Below are 21,532 nucleotides of genomic sequence, written 5' to 3' on the forward strand. Positions count from 1 at the left end.
TAGGTTGTACCTCCCTTGAGGAATCTTACCCGTCTCTGGCTAACCAGTCATCTTCCGGGGCCATACAGGGAAATGTAAAGTTGGTAAGTGAGAGAGAAGCCATATTGTTTGCAAAGGTTAGCTTTTTACTTCTTTGCAGATTTATGCCCTGTGGCTTCTATGCCCAGCACTTGTCTCGAGGTATCTTTACCACCTGGAGGAATTATGATACTCGGTAAATTCGATATGAGGCACGAATTCTATTTAAGGTTTGTAATTAGGAAGGAAGAAGAAAAGCTATAGATGTAGCATATGAAGGAAACTTGGGAGGATTGATTATTTCTTTGACATATCTTCTTGTATAGTACCTTAAGTATGTATAGGTTTTAAACTACTAACTAATTTGCACACACATATTAACATAATAGGAATACGGTGACATAAACAAAGCAAATCTATAATTACCAGCCATCTCCAGTGAAGCCAAGAAAACCATTTAGGCACCCTAGGCATTTGTGAAAATTTATCTATGATATGATGGATATTTTCCAACTGTACTTGAACCATCAGACAAATTAAAGCAGCCCATTTCTGGGATCTGTTCACATCCCATATGTTCTTTTAACCATAGATAGTCTATAGTCATGAGATTTTGGGGTGCTACAACTTGCACCCCTCCCAACTCCTGGTTGAGTTCCAACAGTACAGATCCAGTCAAATTCGTTGTCTCACTGTATGCACATGCCAGCCTAGACATCTCCCTCCTCCTTCTTATGGCAAGGAGATATTTTTATTGACTGATTTTTTTTTTCCTGATTACAGGCAACATTTTCCTGCCTTTATTTATTTATTTTTGCCTGTTTCATTTTCTTTTTTTTAACTAGATAATTGAACATTAACTAGTTCATTAGCTTAGGCTTTAGTTCATTAATTATGTTTTACATACATCAGCCAAATTTTATGGTTTCCTTTAAATAGTGTTTGACCTTTTTTTTTTTCTATTCAGTCTAATTATTGCAGATCAGTCTGATCATTTCAATGCTCATTTTTGTGCTTTTACAGGATAATCTAGGGTAGCATTTGCTCTGTAGCTAGTTTAGCTTCAATGGTAAGGCATGACCATTTTGGAGTCTCTGCAGCATGCCCTGGGTGTTCAACACGGTCTTTGCATTCTGGAAATTGTTCACTTTACAATTTCTCTGAAATTGATCTTTCAGTTTCCTACGTTGTTCCTCTTTTGGCCTCTTGGGGTTTCAACCTATACAGCAGAGATTGATATTTAAAGCCTTAAGGGAATTCTGTGCCAATTACTGCAGCCTTTTCTCTGCATGGCTCACTTTTCAGTAGCACTGTGTTCCACAATTTCTGGTCATCACTGCTTCCTCAGTTATCCTGTAGCTCAACTTATTTAGTCTATGAGGCTCTATTGGCTTCCCTATCCCCAGACCACAATCTGTACTTTGTCTCTAGAATGAAATATGGGAAGTCTTAAGAGCACCTGATTTGTTTTTTTGTCTCTTAACAATCACAGACCTGTCTTGCCCTTTGTCCAATATCTGAAATGGCTTTATATAGTTATATACTTTATATAACTTTTCTAGTTATATATGGGAGTGGGAGGGCAATCCTGGAGGAGTTCAGCATAGTTATTTTTTTCACTTAAGTTCATTGTAGTAAATATAGTTGTTCTAAACCTGAATATTGAATCTGGTTACTCATAGAAGCAAGCTTTATGCTTTGCTGTATTTTTATTATCTGGGATTTCAAAGAATTGCTTTATATGGAGACCAAAAGATGATTTAATTAAAGTTATATGAACATCTTAAAGAAAACATGATACATTTTTCTCAGAGATTAATATACCCTTTAAGGTCATTTCTTTTTTGTGCAAGCTGATTTCATTCATTATGTTAACATCTACAGGTTTTTAAAAAAATGAATTGGGACTCAAAATGAACACATGCTGTAGTAATGGTTCTTACTGTAGTATGTATTGAATTATGACAGTTACTCATGGTTATATGTTACCCAGGAGGACTGTTTAATGTGCTTGGTTATATAGTTTTGCAAATTTTTTTGCTATGGGCTGCTATCCATATTGAATTATAAATTTACTATTGATGCATTGCTTTGTAGGCAGACATGTTATGCTCTAAGAGAATTAAGGATCAGAATTAATTTTCTGTTACAGAATGATTTCTTCAACTTTCTAAGAATGCCTTAAATATACACATTACTAGTTTGTATAACAAGCACCCTAAAAGCTTGTGTAATTATTAGTTTGGAACATAAATTAATTATAAAGTTTCCTAATAAAAATACTAAGGAAACATTTAGGGAAAAATATTTCTACATAAAAGCAATTTAACTGACATAAGCTTGTCAGCACTTAGAAACATTTATTCCCAGTTATAAATGGTACATTTTTTAACACCATTTTTATTCTAGCTTTCTATCGATATATCATTTAGACAGAAAGTGCTGATGTGGGTTTTTCAGTCTTAGATTGCAAAGGTATTGAAGGTGAAATGTGGTTTTAGTTACACACCCTGTTTCCTTCCACAGTCTGGGTATTGTGTTTTATTAGATGCTTAAAATACATTGTTGTCAAGTATATAGGCTTGCTGATTATTTATATGAGGTGACTTAGTATATAAAAAACATATTAATTACATACAGTATAGTTCATTTATCAGCTCTTCTATCTAGAGCTGTCTCTAATTTTGAGAGTGTTTTATTGGAAGGTACACCAAAAGTTAGTGTCCCCAAGTTTTCCATTCATATTTGTTTACTGCCATATGAAATTTGTAACTAAACTTTCCTATGAAAAAGATAAAGCACACTGTCATCTCATCTTGTCCCATTGTACTTTTCAGTTATAGGAGCAATGATATGCCTTCACTTTTGCAGCGTTGCACTAGAAAAATATTTTTTATATGGCATATGTGTGTGTATATGTATGTATTTATGCATGACTTTGTAGAATAAAGTTGTGTTTATATATACCATAGTGATATTTTTGTAGCTGCATGAACACATTGATTCAGTAGACTAGATCATGGGTATTATGTGTATTTGTTTATAATAATCAAGTCTCTCAGTGAATATGTACCAGTTACTGATTAAACTGTCTTATAATGAGTATATATGTATGTCTAGTTTCATTTGCTAGTAGAGATAATTTAAGTATTGCAAACTAGTACAGATAATGTGTTGCAGAGATGGTTATTAGACCATCTTAGATATGTTTACCGTGTTTATAGAACACATGATGATATCTTTTGGTTTTGCTGGTTGTGCAGGCAAATGTTGTTACTTGACATTTCAAAGTGGAATGATTTCTTTTTATGAGTATAAACTAATTCATATGTTCTTAGTATATTTACTTATATTTTCATGTGTCTTACCCAAGATTATGCCCCTTGAGCATGTTATTTAATTTTCCTGTGCCTCAGTGATTTCATTTCTGAAATGGGGATGAAATAGGTCCTGTTTCATGAGATTATGGAGAAAATTAAATAAGTTAATACATGTAAAGCTCTTAGACTAATTCTTGACCCCTAGCAACTCATTGAGTATTAGCTATCATCATCATTACTATTACTTTAGATAATTCAAGGATCAGCCAATGATCTTTCTTATTCTTTTCCTTTTTACATCTTTATTAATATATAATTTATATCCCAGAAGATTCACCTATGCCAAGCGTAGAAATGAATGATACATGGTGAATTTACAGGTTGTAAATGAGTAGTCATGACCATGATTCAATTTTAGAAATTTCCATCACTCCAAAATACTTCTGGTGTGTTTTTGCAGTCACTCCTCATTCCTACTCCCAGCCCCACACAACCAACAATTTATTTTCTGTCTTTGTAGATTTTCCCTTTCTGGACATTTCATTTAAATGGAATCATACAATAAAGGGCCTCTTGTGTCAGCCCCTTTTACTGAGCTTAATATGTCTGAGGTTCATCGATGTTGTAGTATGTATCAGTATTTCATTCCTTTTTATTGCTGAATAGTATTCTTTGTATGTATGTACACTATTTAAAAAATCTATTCACCATTTGATGCACTTTGGGTTGCTTGCAATTTTAGGTACTATGAATAATGCTGCTACAAATACTCTTTTACAAGTGTTTATGTAAACATGTTTTCATTCTTCTAGCAGTAGATCCCTAGATGAGGAATTGCTAGTTTGTATGTTAAATTTACAACTTTTTAAGAATCTACAAAGCTTTTTTCCCAAGGCAGTTGTGTATACCATTTTACAGCGACATCAACAATGTATAAGGATTCTGTTTTTTCCACATCCTTGCTAACGTTTGTTATTTTCTGTCCTTTGATGTTAGCTATTCCAGTGTGTAAAGTAGAGTCTCATTGTGGTTTTCATTTGCATTTCTCTAATTCTCTTACAGCACATTTTCCCGTGTTTTACCCAAGATTATGCACCCTCTTGTGGCCGGGGTTTGGGTACCCTGTGTCTCATAACGCATCAATGCATGGGCTCAGAGACTCAGCCCTTTGCCTCAATTGGGATAATTCTGAAGGTCCATTCTCACTCAAGGTTAGTGTGGCATTGGCTGAAGCCTCTATTACAACTGCATTGCAGTTCAGCTTCTCCATCTCCCTCTTTTGCTTCCTCCACTTCTTTCTAAATGTTGTTCCTGAGAGCACTCTCCCAAATGCATACAGATCTCAGCATTTCTCTGGGAACCCAACTATGGCAAAGATAGAGCATTGACAGGAGTCACTAATTTAGAGTATTTTCAGCAGTGAATTCCATGATCATTCTGGATGTGCTTTGAAAATAGAATATTAAGGGGCTATAAGAAGAAATAGGGAACCAGTAAGGAAACTCCTACAGTAGTCCAGGTGAGAAATGGTTGTGACTTGAGTTAAAGTGGTAGCATTGGAATGTGTAAGAAGTGGACAGATTTTGGATATATTTTGAGGATCTAATTTTTTGATGGTTAGTACCTGGAATGTGATAGAAAGGACTTGATGATTGTAAAGTTTTTGGCTAATGCAGTTGGATGAAGAATGGAAATGTGTGTGCTGAGATATGAAAGGTGTAGAAGGTGGGAGTGAGTGGAAATCAAATGTTCAGTTTCAGATGTGTTACATTTGCATGCCTATTAGAAACCCAAGAGTGGATATGGCCTAAGGAGTTGGAATGCAAGTCTGGTTTCAGACTGAAGACAAAATTTGGGGAGTTGTCAGGGATTGGCAAACCTTTTCTACAAAGGGTCAGATACATCCTGTAGCCTTTGTTGCAGTTTATTAAATTGTGCCTTTGTATTGTGAAACATTGTAACAATAGTTAGACAAATATGTATGGCTATGTTCTGAGGAATCTCAGTTTATAAAAATAGGTAGTAGACTGCACTTGGTCAACAGGAATAGTTTGTCAAACTCTGATCTAGACAATGAGTACAGAGAAGAGATCTTAGGCCTGAACCCTAGTTGGGTCCCTGGGTAGAGCCAGGGGCATGAAAAGGAATAGTCATTAACATAGGAAGGAAACTCAAAGAGTGTGTTTAGGTTACAATTTATATTTATCTTTAATTCACTTATATTTGTAATTAGACAAGTAATTCATATAAAAATCTAAATATGTAATTTTCTAACCTCCTTTGTTCTTAGACATACTATGTATCTGATACTATACTTCATCAACCATTCTCTAGACTTTATGTATACTGCCATATCAAATGCTCAGAATTCTTTAAACATTTGAGTGTGAAGTTCTAGTAAAAATTTTTTAGGGTATTGTTCCAAATATACTTTTATTTATTTATTTTTGTATAATCTAATGTGTGGAGTTATTTATTAAGATAATGTAGTTGGAGTTTTCTGTTCCTGAGTTTTCAGCTGGTCTCTGTGTTGGGCATATCTACATACTCAGGAACAGTGCAAGTAGAAGAAGAGAGTTCCCAAATAATGGATAAATCTTTAAATTCAAGCATTTCCATTTCTCAAGACCTTTGAAATAAATCTTAGTTGAAGACAGTTTTTGCACACTTCCTATTAAATAACTAAAAAATGAACTGTGTAAGCACATGCAAACCCAGCAAACCATAGCTGATGCAAGAAATTTCAGAGACCTTTAGTGTCTTAGATGACTGATTAGACATTACTGGAAATTTTGGTTAAACTTGTATTTAATTTGTATAATTGTAATTCAAACAAACTATACCTGGTGTAATTTTTCTTTTTCTGATATAGTTATAAGCAACAGATGCAAAGTGAAGCAAGAATTAAGGAATTACTTTTGATATATTTCTTCAGTTGCTTTCTGGAATTCACACCCGGAAATGAATCTGAAATTTTTGTATTCTTTACTGACAGACATTATATATAAAGAACTCACATTATTGTAGGTCACTGAATTTCTTTAAGAAGTACCAATTTGTTATCATTCCTTTAGGGAACTGTAGGCTGCTGTTTGATATTATTTTCTTTGTCATATATGAAAGTTTAGAATGAATTTTATTTTTAGTGTGTAGGGACTTTAAAAATGTAGTCATGTCCTCTCCAAATTAAAATTTTTTCAAATGGATCAGAAATGAAGTTTATAGGCTTTCTACCTTTCCTCTTTTCACTAAGATAGTAAATGGCTTGAGATTTTCACAAGCTCTTATGTGTAGTTGATTATTCCTGAATGGAAAAAGAGAGCTCCAAAAGCATTAAAAACAGTTCAGAGTTGTGCTCAAAAGTCACTTTTTTATTGTAGGAGAGGGTGGTCATAATTGGTATTCCTTATGTGCCTATTACATTTGAATGCATTTATAGTCTGTCAAATATAATGTGTTCCAGATGAGATCATTAAGAAATAAAATTTTTCACTGTCATTACAGTAGCAGTTGGGCAATCCATTTTTTGCTGAAAGGTTGTCAGTAATCCCTAACACTCCTAGTATGTCAGTTCTTTGTAGTAACCAATTTTAATTGTATCACACTGAACCTGATTTCTTGGTATAGTAGTTATTTCTCCCAAAATATTTTAGAAAATTGACTAGTATGAATTTATGTGGCCATTTATTTTCTAGCCAAGTAGATAAAGTATTCTGAGCTAGGGCAGTTGTTAAATGTGATGGAGAAGTTTTGCCTTCACTTGATATTAATTAGTAGTGTATGTGTTTGGGGTTCCAGGTATGGCCCTTAGAATAATATGTCAGTTAAAAAAAAACCCTTCATAAGGCTTCAGAATAGCATGGCTAATTTTGCCCAAATATTACTTTACATTTAACTATGATGGTAACTTCACATTCAGAATTCAAGGCACTTTTTAAATCGGAGTATCCCAACTTCAACAGTATTACATGGGAAAGAATCCTTGCTCCCACCCTTTGAGGACCCTCTTCAGGATACATTACCATCTGAGGACTACAGAGTTTTGGGTTTTGTACTTGTCCCAAACTGCCTGTGATTTTGGAATAGTTATGTAACTTTTTGTTATGTTTCTTCATATGTAAAAAGAAAGACATTAGACTAGATTATTTTATTGACCATCTCTAAACTGCACATATATTTTCAATAGCTAAATTCACTAAGTAATATACTAAACATCCAAGGAAGTACAAAATAAGAGATAAGCCATCTATAAAAATTTTGACCAAGTTGTTATGAAAATAGCTGATGGTAATTTAAAATAGCTTAAGATTGATTTCCAGAATGAACATCATATATAATAAGGAAGAAACTGATGTGGATTTGGATGACCTAAGAGGAATTTTTGGAGGAAAATTTCTTGACTTGAGCTGGAAAAGGTTTGAATAGAAGGGAGAGGATTTGCTGTGTGAGGATGGCTGTAGAAAGAACACATGTAAACAGACATAAGTAAACAATGTGTTTGTGGAACTATGAGGGCAGCTGGGACAAGATTCTTTTTGGGAAAGTAATAAGAAACAGGTTCAATATATAGATACAGAGGGTCATAAATGCCCCCTTGAAGAATTTCACTTTGATTTTGTAGTATAGTGGTCCCTCTTATCTGTGGTTTCACTTGCCACGGTTTTAGTTACCTGCTTTCAGCTGCAGTGCAGAAGCAGGTGATCATGCCTCTGATGTACTGTCAGAAGGTCAACAGTAGTCTTGCCATTCAGCTCACTTCATCCTCCTCTCATGACATAAGCATTTTATCATTTTACATCATGACAAGGAGATATTTTGAGAGAGGGTGAGAGAGAAAACATTCACATAACTTTTATTACAGTACATTTTATAATTCTATTTTATTATTGGTTATTATTGTTAATAATATGTTAATATTATGCCTAGTTTATAATTTAAACTTTATCATAGGTATGCATGTATAGGAAAACACAGTGTATGTAGGGTTCAATACCCTCTGTGGTTTCAGGCATCCACTAGAGGTCTTGGAATGTATCCCCTATGGGTAAGAGGAACTATTGTAAATGGAAGCTTTTATGTTTTTTGAGCAAATAAAGTGATAAAAGTAACATCTTAAGGAAAAGAGTGATTCTATTTCATTATGCAGTTAATCTATAGATATGAATAAGAACTTCTTCTCAGGCATAATACCAGCTGAGGTGTTTTATAAAAAAGTAGTTTCAGAACAGAAGGCTTTTTGTTTTGTTTTGTATAGGACATATACAAGGGGAATGAATGAAGGATTGGTCTCTGATTTTTATTATTTTTTAAACCATGAATGTATAAGTGAGGAATGATCTCCCAAAGAACATTTTTCCTGTATTTTATTCAATAACCTAGCGGAGTATTGGAGTAGGTTTAATAATGAACCTGTAGTCTTCCTAATTTTATTGCTTAGTAGCATCTCACGTTATTCCTTCTACCTGACCTTGTAGGTAAATATCTAGTCTTTGGTTTACCAATTAAATTGCTCTCTATAACCATGCCTTGCTGACATTTTTTCTCATTTTATCATCATGAATACTAGCAAAATCTGAACAGCAAACAGTAGTCTACTACCAGTTAGAGCCCATTTTTACAGAAGTGGAAGCATAATCTACAGTGGGTCTTTGGAAAAGACATGGTTGGGTGAATCGCCCTTTATTAATTGCTCAAAGAAGTACATTGACATTCGGAAGGGTATTAGTATGGTTTTATTCCCATTATTTTAATACTAAACCTCTTTTCTGTCACTACAGAATTTTCTCTTAAGTACTATTTTATTCTACCTTATGTTATTGTTAATTGAGCATAGTTCTCTCCATCTTACCGCATGTTCCTTGGAGGGAAGAAATTGGTTTTAATCACTGTTGCTCCCCTGTAAAATTTAGTATATGTAGGAAGTCAGAAAATATTTGTTGAGTTAAAATACTATCTTTAATATTTATATATAAATATTCACTAGCAAATTGGACTTTTATTTTACAGACTTCAACTCATGTTTATAATTTGGTGGATTACATTTAGAACAACATGCTAAATTTTTAAGGCATCTCAAAAAGATACACAATCTCACCATATGTCATCAAATCCTTAAAAAAGCAAAAACAAATCTGTTCAGTCCAAAGTGAAGTTACTCTGAAAATTTATGGAAATATTTGAAAAATCTAAATTAGAGTAAGAAAAGCAGAAACACAAAAACAAAACAAAAAATAAACTACTTAGCAGAGTATATTTGAGAAAGGTTTATCAGTCTCATTCTTTTTTTTGCATGTGTGTGACTGAAAGATCATATGTTATTTCTGTTGGTGATTTATGGTAATAAGACTTGTAAAACTATAAAGTGATATTAATAACCTTTATTACTGTGACATTTTATTTCAGAGTAGAAATGTAGTCATGCCTCATGACAAACGCTTTTCCAAAGCCTTAAGTAAGATAGGCTGAGAGATCCTTTCCAGACTCCTTCCTGAATGTCCCACATCACTAACATCTTCCCATTAAGCCATGCAGGGCTTGCGAGTGTAAATTTAGCACACAGAAGTTACATAAAAGGTATTATCATTCAGACTGCAGACACTGGTAGTTGATCACAAAGAAAAGCCTTAAGGAGAACAGGAAAGTACCTTTCATATGGACAGTAGGGTAGGGTGGAGAAAGTCAAGAAAGTTTGTGAGGGCCAGACTTTGGGGGCAAGGGAATACCTATGCCAAAGAGGAGGTACAGCTGCAGTGACTGTAAGATTGGATTCTGGAAATAGAGGTCATGTCATCATAGAAGTTTGAACTAGAACAGACTTGATAGACAATCTTGTTAAGAAATTATCCATTTATGAATTGGACATCATAGCTTATAAAGGTTAAATGACTTCTTACTATTGCAGTCATTAGTACCTGACAGACTTTAAACAGACTAGAAGTCTTGTAATCTTGCACCCATTCATTCATTTATAAATTTTGCAATCTGTTTACTATTAGCTAGGTGATAGGGATGAAATGATGTCTGAGATTCAGCTGTTAACTTCTGAGGCTCTGATGGTTTGTTTAGTGGAGAGACTCACTGGGAACTAGGAAGCAAAATACAAGATGTGATAGGTGGTATGTTCAGGTGGCTCTGAAATCCCACAAGACAGGTACCTCATTCAGCTGGAGAGTGAGGTCAGGGTGAGAGGGCTAGGAAAGCCTTCTGGGGCAAGCTGACATTTAATCACAGCCCAGTCTATACTGTGTTAGTATACTGGAGAGAGTGCAAACATTTTAATGATAGTTTAAAATGAGACTTACGTAACTTTATCCTTTGCTTTTATTTTGGAATCTTTTTCAATAGTTGGAGGAGTTGAATCTCCTTTTTAAACTAATACATTATAGATATAGTTGGTGTGTTCTGCACTGAACCAAAACATTACATTTTCTTATAATGTAGGATGTTCTGTTGATTGCCTGATAGTACTGATAGCATGAGAAGCAAGGAATGTAGGATAATCTAGATTCTCTACTCTGGAAAGAAGGCAAAAAATAAGATGTGTTGGTACATATTTATACCCTAGATTAAAAAAAAAAAGAAAAAGAAGTGTTGTAAGGAAAGGATGATTAATAATTCATTTAACCTAAAAAGTGTGATTTTTCTTCTTATAATTTAAAAACATTTCTAGTTTCTATATTAAATATTTTCTATATTTATAATTAATATTTAATAATTATATAGAGCATTATAATACTCTTTATTATAACATAATAGTTATATGTACTTATTAATATTATTATATAATTTTATATGTTAATATTTAATATTTATAATATATAATAGAATATTATAATACTCTATATTATAACACATAATAGTTATATGTACTGATATTAATAATAATTATATAATTTTATATAATTATAATATATAATATGGAGTACTATAACACTATATTATAATATAACATATAGTTATATGTACTGATATTAATATTAATTATTATATGATTTTCTATGTTAAATATTTTTCAATTTCATGTTTTCTACAGCCTCACATTTTAGTGAGAAAAAATTAAAAATTGCAGACTAGCAATATATATGGTGTTGTACTGCATTCATTCAAAAAATTTCCCAACTATATTTCTCTATTCTTAGGGCGGTATGATGCATCAAAATTCAATAATTGGGATTATAGCTTAAGTAAATTTGTTGAATAACACTTTGTTAGGCAAGGGTCCAAATTGAATCAGTATCTAATAGTTTTCAGTTGGTGTTATTGAATGTTACTATAGTTGTATATTTTTAGTATACAAGAGATGAAATTATACTATGCTTTCAATTAAGTAATTTTAAATAGGGGAAAGGCAAAAACTGTCAACAGCAAAAGAAATAATTCCACATATAAAAATACCAAAAAAGCCATAGTGTTTACATTATTTTCTCATTTTTAGAAATATTGTAGCTGTGCTATATATTTTTCATTATAATGAGGTCATTTCCTATAGTAGCACATTCACTGACAAGAAGTAAAATATTTCTGCTAAAATAACTATGGTATAGTATAAAGTAAAACAGCGTAAGTAACAATGTGAGGCTAGGCAAACAAAACTGGGCTGTAGTTTTTTAACTAAGTTGATCACTTTCTAACTGAAGCAGAAACACATTTCAGGTGACTGTTTATGGAAAGAAAAAAATGGAAAAATGTTGAAGAGTGACGTGGAAGAAAAATGGCTTACATCATTTGAAAATATGATTTGGTACTTACAGTTAGGAAAAAGATAATTGATTAGAGCCATTTTCAAAGACTGTTCACTATGGAATTATCTTGCAGTCTATTTTCCAATGAGGTCCCTGGTTTTTTGATTTGAGAGTAGTAAATGGATCTATGTTTAAAGTCCTTTGATATGAAAAGATCCTAACTTGTTGGTCTGGAACATTCGAAAGTCATTTAGCACAATATTAAGCAATTCCATCAGATATTTTTATTCTTCTCTCACATGGCAACAAATATGAAGTTTAGAAAATTAGAACAGAAAAACATAAAAGGCCCTCAGAGAAAAAATAGAGTAAGAAGAATGCATCTGAACCGTAACTTAATTTATGCTTACTTTGGAAACATCTGATATTTGTTTAGAGACATGATGATAGCTATGATGTTAACATGTGGCAAATAATATTTATTGGGCATTTCCTGTGTGTTTCATCCAATGCTAAGGGCTTCACATGGATTATCTCTGTTGACCAATCAGAATATCCTGGGAGAGGAACTTACATTTTATCAAATCTAAAATGCATCCTTATTTTTGTTCACCACTAAGAAAGAAAAAAATAATGTCACTAAAATTGTTATTCTTGACCATAAAATATATCCCAAAATGACAAAATATTTTAAAATTGTATCTTAAATACATTGGTTGTCTGAGGCTGGGCTTGGGATGGTCACAGAGAACATACAGTTTATAATTGTGAAATGCTGAGTGCAAGTGAAATCAAGTTGGTAAGGAGGAGTATGTACGTCCAAAGCAAAGGGAGGACAGTGAAGCATCAGGGATGAACACTTGCTAAGCCTTCATTGCCAATAGGAACGATTAGCCTGAGACTGAGGCAGTACCTGTCACAGGTCTAGGACATGTGAGCATGCTCAGTGCTATCCTTAAGAACCGAGGACAGGAATCCCATGTAGAGAGTGGAGGCAAATGAAAGAGAGGTGTGGTTGTAATGCTGTGTATTCAAGAATCCTGTCTAGGCTTCCTTGAACACGCAGTCTTGTCTGTTTGCCATTTACTGTTGTAAGGCTAAAAGTTTTTCCTTTAAAAAGTTTGAAGTTTTGCATAGGCATTTTTTTTTATAAAACACAGATACAATGCATTGTCTACCATTTACAGTTTTATTAAAAATAGCAAAAATTTAAGACACAAAGCAGTCTGAGTATAAAATCCTTCTTGGCTGCCATAACTGTTTCCCTGATTGTCCACAGTCTACCTTTGTTCATACCCGATTTGTTCATATTTTTAATGATTCATCTTTATCAGATCTTTGCAGTGTACTTACTTTTTTTCCAAAAAGTCTTCCCTTTTGCACTTATTTCATCAGCTTGTCAACAATTTAATTAAATTATACAATTAAAGCATAAGGAATAACTGCTAATGAGAGTGGGAACAAAATGATGCCTCTTGGTGAATGTACAACTCGGGGTGGGGGCAGAAGATCACTTGCGTAGTCAAGTGGTCTACAAAGCATGCTGCCCAAGGGCATCAGCCTGCACATGCCACAGGAGCAACAGGGAACACTGGCTAACTGAGTATCAGATAAGAGATCTGCCACTGTATTTGTGCTACTCACAAACTCTTCAATTCCTCTATTCCTATACTTCCTGGTGATTCTGTAGACCTTTGAGAATTTTTCATTTATATATTAAACATAATACATATTTGTAGTTATTAGTAAAAATGTACATATAATGGGACATATTAGTTAGTAATTGGAACTGATGTAGCCGATCATAGACTTCCAAGTAAGAGTTGTGAAAATTTTCAAGTAAATTTTTTAATGATAGTTGAACATATTTTGGTAGTAACAGTAGTGAGTGATATTACAAATTAATTATTAAGATGTTTGTTAAGCTTATCCTATAATTAGAGTTTTATCCTTCATAGTCTGTATGTGTGCATTGGTCTGTGTTTTTTTTGTTTTAAAATGTGACACTAAAAATACACACACAGCAATTGAAATTTAGTCCCACTGCAGTCCCAAATCTCTTCTTGTTTTGTTTGGTTGCCAAGTCACAATTCACATGATCTAGATTATTATCTATTGCCATGGAAATCTTTTTGTTATATTTCAAAAAGGAATTTCACTACAGGAAAAAGCAGCAGGAGCTAGTGGACCATAAGAGGGAAATTTGTTGTTTAAATAATGATTATCTTTTATATTTGGCTAACACAAGAAGGGGAAAATACAATTCTTCTGTCACACACCATGAGAAGGTAAATAAATGGACGAGATCCAGAAGCAGAATTCACCTGAAGAAAATTTACAACTGTCTCATTAGTCAGAAATAACATTGTCGACTCAGGCCAAAATTATAAAAGGTGTCTATATCAAGCTATGTTTAATGCAGTAACAAAGGAGGGCCTTGTTGTAGGTTGAGTTTCAGAGAAGTAAACATTGAGGTGGAGTTTGTGGTGAGATATGTGTCAGGGATCAACTGCTGTGAAAGGAAGGGGAAGATAAGGACTGGGCAGAGAAGGAAGGCCCCAGCTAGCCTGATGGAGCTGGGGGGGATCGGAGGAATATTGCCCTCAGCGTGTGTCATGTCACCCTTTGTCTGTCGCAGGATGTGGCATTCCCCAAAGTGGGACTGCTGTCTGCAGCTGAAGCTGATGTTGAATTCTACTGATTTGGAGGCTGTCTACTGACCACCTCCCTACCTGGCCATGCTGGGTCCATCCTCCCTTGAAGGGGAATCTGAGACACATCTCTGTTTTCACAGCTCTTTTATGAATATGAGGGATTTTCTGCAATTTTATCCTCATAGTATTTATAATTCTCAATATATATATACTTTTATCAGGCAAGCACTCACATTATTAGACATACTGATGATAGAAGCTGTTTTAACATTCTTACTTGGTTTAAGTACTTTTAGAATTATGTAGACAGTATTTACGTCTAGCCCCAGCACACCTATTTTTTTCTTAATTTATAACAAATTGGGATTAAGTTGAGGCTTTCTTTAATAGTGTATGAGCATTTGGGATTAAACATTTCTTTCTTTTTTAAACTTTTAATTTTACTGTGATATCAAAGTTACAGAAACATTTAAGGAATTGGACAAAGAACTCATGTATGTTTTTCACTCAGATCCTCCCCCTATTATTAACATTTTATTATAGTTGCTGTATCATATCTCTTTTTTTTCTTTCTCTCTCTTCTCCCTCTACCTTTACTCTCACACATTATTATTATTTTGAAGGGAGTAAAAGTTTCAGACATGATGCCTCAATATCCCCTAGTACTTAAGAGACTATTTCCTAAAAATAAGGATATTCTCCCACATAATCCCAAATATTACCATCAAAATAGGAAATTAGTACTGGTATAGTATTACCATCCAATCCACAGATCCCATGCATACCACAGTTGTCTCTGATGTCCTTTATAGGTCCTAAGTCCAGGATGGTGTGTTGGCTTAGCTGATCTGGCTCTTGGGTCTCCTTCGGTCTGGAACTGCTCCTTAGTCTTGCCTTGTCTTTCATTATCTTGACATTTTTGAAGAGTATAGCCAAATAAAGCTTTTCTATTTGGTGTTATCTGATGTTTCCTCATAAATAGGTTCAGATGATATATTTTGGGCAGAATTATCACAGAAGTGATTCTGTGTTCTCAGTTCTTCATGTTAAAAGGTGGCTCTGGCTTTTCTTGGAATTTTATTCAAGGCTTGGAGTTACTAAGGTTTCTTGGCTGTTTAGTGGAGAATGACATTTAGAAACCAAGATATGGGTTCTAAAGGGGCTCATTGCTATGGAGTTATCTTTGCTTTTAGGTCTTCTCAGTGAATGAAACTAGGAAGTACAGGTTTGTATGTGCATAAATATATACTCCATATTCATACATACATCTCTATCCATATATGCATGTGTGTATGTATCTATAGATGGATCTATCTAAAAAATATGTTCACACTGATACCAACAATTCTAATCCAAAACATTGGGATTTATTCTTCCTTCCTTTTTATGCTAGCCATTTCCTTCTCACACTGGAAAACCTGGCTCTAATTAACCTCAATATGTTTACTTGTTTGCTCTATCCCCCTGTATGTAACCAACCACTCAGCTTTGTGGGTCACCAGTTGGCTTGGCGTCACTATCCCTAACCAACCTGTTGAATATTTAGCCTTGGCCTTGTGGGCCATGCCAGCAAGGGGAAGGGACCCAGATGCTTCTTAGGTTTCCTGGTCCTGTGATTTTTTTCTGTGGCTATGAAGTAGGGACTCCAGAATGATTCAGCTGAGCAGGTAGCATCTTGTATGGGTTATATCATAAAAGAAATTCCTAAGTTAAAAATGGGATTCTATAGTAGTTTAGTTTTTTAAAAAAACATTCTAAGATGGGAGTGACAGGATTTTAGTGCTTAACTTAAGGTTTTATTATGGGTGATAATAATAATTCTGCAATGTTTGCTAGCCATTTCTGATATTAAAGAGTTTCTGAATAAGAAACTATCAATATTGTCAAAGCAGACATTTCTTTGATTTCTTTTGGGTTTATTTCTTGGCAGTTCAATAAGTGATAGCTATTAGCAAAAACAATTTTTGTTGAGCTTTGTTTATTGGTTTACAATAATGAGAACAGTTATTGAGTCCAATAATTTTGTGCTTTTATTTTCAAGTAACAAAGTGTTCTTATTTTGTGATACCAAAGAAAGGCAGTATAAAAGCTAGTTTTAAAGAATCTGTAGCTTTGAGAGGTTATAATTTAGAATGGAGACATGGTGGTCAGAGGAAATGAGCCAAAGTTAAAAGCCTTTTCTGTGCCATTGCATCTGTAACCATCCTCAAAGTGCTCTGCACTTTATATCACAAAAAAGCCTCAAATCCTGTGGGTAAATGTTATCTGCAGGAACCTCATCATTTCTGAAAACAGTTCTTTTATTCTTATAGTGTTTGAACAAGAAAACACAAATATTTCTTGAGAAAAAGTAGTATTTTCTCCTGCTTTTGTAGGACAACATATGGACATAGGGGTTGTTCTGCTATTTTTGAGTAAGTTCATTGTGATATAAAATACAAAATCAAATTTAGAATTAAAGGGTGAGAGATAGAAACTTGTGTTATCTCAGTTAAATCTCCCTTGCCTCTTGTGTAAAGCAGGGGTATCAGTTCTTCTTGTCTTTTGTTGTGGGCTTGTTTCATGCCTAATTTTCCTTTGGAAGATAAAATATAATTACTTGTCAGCTAAAAGTTTATGGTATAGATATTTTTGCAAATAGCTTTTAAGGTAGGTCTTGATTATGATAACTGTAAGGAACACAGGGAACACACAGGATACAGGCAAATCAGTGCTGCAAATGTGATTGTGCAGGGAAGATGAGGGAGTGAAGGCTCACGTCATTCTTTTTCTTTAAGTACATTTGTATTGTGAGTCTTTTATGATTTCTCTTGTTCTTATCTAATGTAACTTTACTTCTTATCCCATTCTCCCCCTTTCTCTCTGATATGAGCTCATTCACACACAAATATACACACACTCACACTTGAATTTAAGTATTTGGCATGCTTAGAAATAGTCCCAAATGGAGGCCACATAGGGCCAGTGTGTATATAATTGTTCTTTGGCTTTGTGCATATGTATGTGTACATACACCCTATTTCCTATAGTTAACCACTCCGATACTTGGCTTATTGTAGATATTCAGTTTATATTTGTTATGTGCATGAATGTATGAGTCCAAAAAAAGAAGGGATCTTAAGGACTGGAGCAAACTGTGCAAAGGAAAGGGGAAGTCTCATGGACACGTCATTTAGGCACTGAAGATTTATTTTATTGTAGAGATGCCGCTTCAGATTATTTAATGATCATGTGAAACAATTGTTCAGCTGAGTTTGCTTCTTTACTCCACCTTTTGAACCAGATTTTACTTCTTATTGATAGGGGGTAATTAATTGATCTATAAAATACCTCACTGGAAAAAAAGTAAATCATGCCTTAGATGAAGATAGTGATCTGGGTACAGGACCAGATATTTATACTTTTCCCTTCTCTTAATAAGCTCTTATTACAGCTCATTTCTGTCTTGTAACAGCCAAGTAACTCAGAGTACAGTGAAACAACTTTTGTGTGATAGAAACCAGAACAAAGTACCCTGGACATTTGCCTTTAAAAACAACAATTATAAGATCAAACATTCTGTGGTTTGAACTTTAACATTTTACTACTTGGCATGGTACTGCTAGTCCTATCAATGAAAATGACTGCTTGGCATCTTTTTGAAGTATCTTAATGTGTTAGCCAGAGACCCACTTGGACAGTCTGGGTCCTGTTCAGGATTTTCTGAACTACCCTCCTAATATGCCTGAAATGCTAAGAACAGGGTATTGCTTTCCCTGCTACTTGCCTGAATGTCAGGGCCTTCCTCTTTTTGAGGCAAATTGCTGTGTTTGAAACAGCATAACCAGTGGACATCCAAGCTGTAGTTCAGAATGGGAAACCAACCACTTGGCTCTCTTCTTCCCCATTCTGCCCAAATGTCATCTTGTCATCGAGGCCATCTCTGACAATGTTATTCAATATATTCCCTTTTTCATTATATCCTGCCCAACATGCCTTATTTTCCCATTAGCACCACTTGACCTATACATTATATTTATTGTTTTTATTACCTGTCCCATAGGAAAAAGCTCCACAAGGGTGGAATGCTTCAATCCCTTTGCATTGCATGTAGAAGGCATTTATTTAGTATTTGTTGATGAATGAGATCTTAACAGAACTCACCCAATTTATCTAAGACTTCGCTTCTTCAGGTATAAAATGGGAGTATTGGAAAGTACTTTGTGTGTATAATGTACTTTATAAAGTGTTTTGCCAGATTAGAAATTCAGTATTTATTAAATACAATCTACTTCTTAACTGACTTTAGCTAGTTTAAAAATACACTTGTAATTACTCTTTCTGAAATGCAGGTGGACAGATTCACCTGCTGGCTGTCTTTTGGCCTCAGTCCCATTGACTGTTTCATGACTTGTTTTCACTGTCTGATCTTCCTTCCAGCCTGATGATTTGAGTTCCCATAGCTCCAGACCAAATAGAGCAGTGATGGGCTGATGAGTCAAAAGATTGTTCCATAAGTTCTGGTCTGAGCAGCCAGATTGGTTCAGATTGTTTACCCATGGTACAAAATCCTTCTGGATCTCTTCCTTCCTTCCATTCCTAACAAAGAAGGAGAGTGCTGATGGAGCACTGCCGGGCCCTGTTGCCATCCCACACGGTGCTGGGGAAGGAGAGATGACCTGTGATTTAGAGTAGGCACCAACCTTGACAATATGCTCAAAGGTGAATTTAGCAATCTGCATCTGATTTACTAGGAGGAATATAATTAACTAATTCTAACGAAGTACTTAACAGAGATAGAAATAAGGCCTATGAGAGCGTAGATGAGGCAGTGATACTTAAATCTAACTGGACAGATCATGTACGACTTCCTTGAGAAGGTGACATATGTACTAGATATTCACGGACTTGAATATGTGAAAGTAGGAGAGAAGATTTCAGGATGGTCAGACTGAGGAAAAGATAAGTGAAAAATAAAGACAGAGGCAGAAAAACTTAGTGGAAATTTTACTTTGTTGCTAAGGGCTTTTGAATAAGGGAGTTTCAAGGTAGGATTTTGATGTTTTAATTTTCTACTTTTCTGCTTCATGCCTTCTGGGGTTCTGGACTGAAGAATGATTTATACAAAAGTATGGAAGCCAGCAGGGAAAAAAAAGTGCTGTTTCATAGCTGGATGAATGCTTGGTAACCCTCAATATCTGTGTTTTCCAATGAGGGAATTTGAATGATAAGGCATGGGTTTTTGGAGGCTTAACTGTTTCCTACTCTTATGAGGTTCAATCCCACTTTTCTCCCCAGTTGTAGGAGAAGAAGTAGAGTAAAGAGGAGATGAGGAAGTCCAGGTCTCTGATTTTTTTAATCACAGAAAGTGATCATAACTACTCTGCCTGGAGGACCAGATCTTGCCTAGGCATGCATGCTCACTACTCCAACACCAGAAATAGAAAGAACACAGGTAGGAGTAATCTGGGTTCTTGCCTTTAAAGCCCAATAACTCCACCCATAAGGTTTAAACTGTTGTTCAGTGTGATAGCTGTGACTCTTCCTACGGGAAGAAGCTTGTGAGGACTTGTGCAGAGAGGAGGGGAACACTCTTCTATACCCTCCATGCCAGATGTACCCAGGTGGAAATCCAAGAGGGACAAATGTCCCCTGTCCCCAGGACCCACTAGCCCACATTTTCTCCCTTTATTGCTCTTTGACAATCATTTCTCAAAGGTTTTCTGTATTAGAGTGTAGTAAGTCACTGGCTATGGAATAGACTGAAGTTGACTTGCCCTTTCTGTGATGAATCTGTGCTCCTGGCTCTAGAACATTTGCTATACTTCAGTGTTAATCAGATACTTGGAACTGTGCAACCTCATTTGCAGTTACCCTTAATCAAAGGAGCCCAGTGATTACTGTAAAAACTGAGTAATATTTTACTACAGAAACTACAGTTTTTGCCTGCATCTGAATCATCATCTCCTCAGTCACCTTCTCTTCCATTTTTAGAGGAGTAAATATTCTTTCCCTGTTCAAAGTTTCCTGTCCACCTGTGTTCTAGGTTTTCCCCTTCTCTACCTCCTCAGGCCTTGCCCCATTACTTATTCCCTTTCTTGCCTTTTTAACCAGGCTCTTTGCCCTGGTTGCTTTTCTGAGCTTTTGAGCATGTTCAAGTCTCACTCATGTCAAAAAACAAAGATGAAAGCACCCCAAACCCTCCCTTGATTCTGTGCTCATTACTTTATCATTCTTTTATTCATGAGCAGGGTTTTAGAAACAGTTACCTCTGGTTGGCCTCTCTTTTTCCTGGTCTCCCTTGTGCTTTTCAGCCTTCTACAGTGTTGTTTGTTCCCGCCACTCTGCTGGAATCTCCTTCATGCAGGGCATCAGTGATCTCTGACTTGCCAAATGTACCTGTTTCAGTGATTCTTTGAAATTATTCTTCTTATTTGATACTATTGAATATTACTTCCTTTAACCATTCTCTGTTGGTTTCTGTGACTCTACCCTTATGGATTTTTCTTCTTCATATCTAGCTACCTACTGTTAGGGGACTTGCTCTCTCCCCTTTCTATCCTTTTTAGTGTCCTTAGTAGTGGGTTTCCTTGGGCTCCTGGCCCTTATCACTCTACAGTCTTTCCCTAAGCAATGACAGCCCCTCCTAAGGACCAGCTGCCAATTATATACTAATAACACCAAACTCTCTAGCTTTAGCTTAGCTCTTTCTCTTGAACTTCAGATCCTGACATACAATTGCTTTTGAGACATTTCCACTTAAGTATTCTAAAAGTGTCTCATTCTTGATACATTTGATCATAACAGAACTATTCTGCCTCCTTCGTTAGCTATTTCAGGGGATGGTAACAACCTCCACTTAGTTTCCCAGCCCAGAATG

The 21,532-nt window shown here is 35.0% G+C and overlaps 1 protein-coding gene across 9 annotated transcripts in view; it reads left to right on the forward strand.

The window, feature by feature from the left end:
* Window positions 1-21,532, forward strand: part of IMMP2L (inner mitochondrial membrane peptidase subunit 2) — a 917,077-nt gene that overhangs the window by 136,521 nt on the left and 759,024 nt on the right. For 2 of the 9 annotated variants that reach the window (XR_005063787.2, XR_005063788.2), the window contains exon 5: window positions 4,401-4,549. The exons of the other annotated variants lie outside the window; for them this stretch is intronic. The gene's annotated coding sequence lies outside the window, so the exon portion shown is untranslated. The remainder of the gene's footprint in view (window positions 1-4,400; window positions 4,550-21,532) is intronic. 9 annotated transcript variants of the gene reach the window in all.

The sequence above is a fragment of the Manis javanica genome, chromosome 6 (genome assembly GCF_040802235.1).
Source record: "Manis javanica isolate MJ-LG chromosome 6, MJ_LKY, whole genome shotgun sequence".
Taxonomy (NCBI): domain Eukaryota; kingdom Metazoa; phylum Chordata; class Mammalia; order Pholidota; family Manidae; genus Manis; species Manis javanica.